The sequence below is a fragment of the Notothenia coriiceps genome, unplaced genomic scaffold (assembly GCF_000735185.1).
Source record: "Notothenia coriiceps isolate Sejong01 unplaced genomic scaffold, NC01 NC01_scaffold00028157, whole genome shotgun sequence".
NCBI classification, from domain to species: Eukaryota; Metazoa; Chordata; class Actinopteri; order Perciformes; family Nototheniidae; genus Notothenia; species Notothenia coriiceps.
In genome coordinates, this window is record NW_011360858.1 from 37,658 (window position 1) to 40,368 (window position 2,711).

Genomic DNA, 2,711 nt, shown 5'->3' on the forward strand with positions numbered 1-2,711 from the left:
TGAAAACAAGGCATTGCACACAAGTAGAAATTAAAAGTGTAGAAAATCGAAACATCTCAAAATAGAAATAAAACAGTATTTAAAAAGTAGGAAATATGCAAGTTGACCTTGAAGATAAAAAAGCATATAAAGCAGGATTTGATTTACTTTAAGTGTGTAAGGAATGGAATATTAAATTAAATGTGTGAGTTAAAGTCCACTTAGCTTACAGTTATAGTGCTAGTACATCTCTTTCGACACAAAAGGTTTAAATCAAAATAAGAAATTAAAACAGTGTTAATGGTTTAAGGCACATGTGTCAAACTCAAGGCCCGGGGGCCAAATCAGGCCCTTGGTGGATTTAATTTCGGGCCGCAGGATACTTTCTAATTACTATTAGATCTGGCCCGCCGGTATATTGCACGCACACCTTTCTCAGCTCAGAGCCTGAGACCAAACATTGATGAACTTGCACCCTGGATGAGATGCCAAGTATCTGCTTGAACTAGCACCACAGAGCAGCAACCTGAGTTTAATGGATGTTTCCTTCTGCACTTTCTTTCTCACGACAACAGGGCATGTTTGGTTTTTTCTTTGAGGGGAATAGTTTTTTTGAAGCTGTTGTTGGCCTGTGGAAAAAAGTAATCATAAGAAATGACTCTGCAGATAGAGCCATAAGAAATGAATGCAACTGATTATTTAATGTTTAATGTTGTTTTTATAGGCAATAATTGAAGCTTTGTTAGTTCCAGGTTTAATATGTGCAATAAGTTCATTTCAATACGTTCTGCAATAAACATTGAACCAGTCCGGCCCTCGACTAGTACCCATTTTTTTATTTTGGCCCACTGTGTATTTGAGTTTAACGCCCCTGTGTCTTCATAAACAGTTCAAACAGAGCTGCATAATAAAGTTATTTCCACCACAAGATTTGAAGCCTATGTTGAAATATAAAGAGTATTATAATATATTGCATCAGGAGACTTCAACAGCTTCTCTATGTTTTAACCGAGAATGACCAGACACTAAAACAGTGTTATTTGCTTTGTCATTGTTCCCTAAAATGATATCTTACCATGTGTTGTGTAAATGTTCCTTTCGATATGAATCTAAAGTCCAACAGCTATTTATCTGACATGTCTATAAACTATTTCACAGACCCGCCCTGAAATGAAACTGCAACTAGTTGTGAAATATGATGATTATAAAAGTATGTCAGTTTATTAACGTACCCCCACGTCCCTGTCAGATAACCTCAAATACTCAGAAAACAACTCGTCCAAATATGTTCTTTTGAATGGAATTTGAAGTGGATGTTACTCAACACTATTATATCAAACTAAAAGCTGTTACAATCTTTATTTACATCAGATTAGATCATTGAGTATCTTTAGGTCATTCTTTCCCCTTCTTTTAACCTGGTTCGGTCAATTCTCTATTCGTACTGTATCGTTATGACTGAGTGGCAGAAGATGGTCATCGAAACCATATATTTATTACTGTTATCCTTATTTTGACTATTCTCTTGGCTTGTTAACTCGTTTCCACACTGTTACGACCCCCTCCACTCCACTAGGGGTCTCTACCTTTGTGTTCTGCTTGCTGGCTCTTGTTTGTGTTTCCGGGGATCAACCTGATGAGCCACACCTGGGCCGTCGACATAAAAGGCCAACCCAACTACCCTCTCACTCTTCTGTCTTTGTTTCTGCACATCTTCACACACCCATACACGCAATCATTACTGATAACTGACTTCCACATTTATTAGGTTTCTTTGAAGACCTTTGGTTTTTGTGGGATTGTAAATAAATAAGCTTTTGTTACACTTAGCTTGTCTGGTCTCCCATCTCTGTTGCAGCCTATGAGCCGGGCCGTAACACATGGGGGCTCGTCCAGCAGCTGTTGTTCAGGGAGGTGTATCTGTGCAGTCGGCTTTTCATAGCTCATAGTTTACTGGTTATTGTGACATTAAATATACTTAAGATCAGCCACACAGTTATTTGTAAGCATATTTATCTTTTACTAAATCATATTTGTTTGTGATTTTAAATGAACTGAGCTTCCTGTCAGTGTTTTAATAGTTTAAAGTATGGCATAAAAACGTTGCAAAAATGATTCACAATTAGGAGAACTCCCACCTGCTGTCTTTAAATCTGTCATTCACAATGATAGCTTTGATGGCTATCGTAGATGTGAGCGCAAAATGGTGATCTTTAACTTTTTGTGGATGAACTATTTGACTCATCGTCATATCTCTGCCTTTTTCCAGCTGCTAAAGTATTTCATAGCTTCAGACTCGAACAAAATACAACTACCACTCCTACAGTCATCGGTAATGTAAGCAAGGATAAGCTAAATTCCAGCATTGCCAAATCGTCACCTTTGACCCCGAATCTTTGTCCAGCTCATCGTCCTCGTTGCAGGGTTCCTGGATTTGGATGACAGGAAGTTGCAGAACAGCGTGCTGCATGGAGGCTGCTCCTGTCTGCTGTTCCAACACAAGAACAGACTTTACATGCTATATATCGACCTCACCACCTTCAAAAAACTCACAAAAACTCACCTCTTCAATCTGGCTTTTCATGTGTGATTGTTTTTGTATTATTTGACTTTAACTTTAACTATATATTTATTTGTTGTTCCTTTCTTCTCTTTTCTTTCTTTCTTCACTATTATCTGTAAAGCGTCTTTGAGCACCTGTAAAAGCGCTAACAAATTAAATCTATTATTTT

The 2,711-nt window shown here is 37.7% G+C and overlaps 1 protein-coding gene across 1 annotated transcript in view; it reads right to left on the bottom strand.

The window, feature by feature from the left end:
* LOC104958054 (ankyrin repeat domain-containing protein SOWAHC) overlaps nucleotides 1-2,711 on the bottom strand; it is a gene marked incomplete at its 5' end in the record, with an annotated part of 24,672 nt that overhangs the window by 19,598 nt on the left and 2,363 nt on the right. The window lies entirely within an intron of this gene.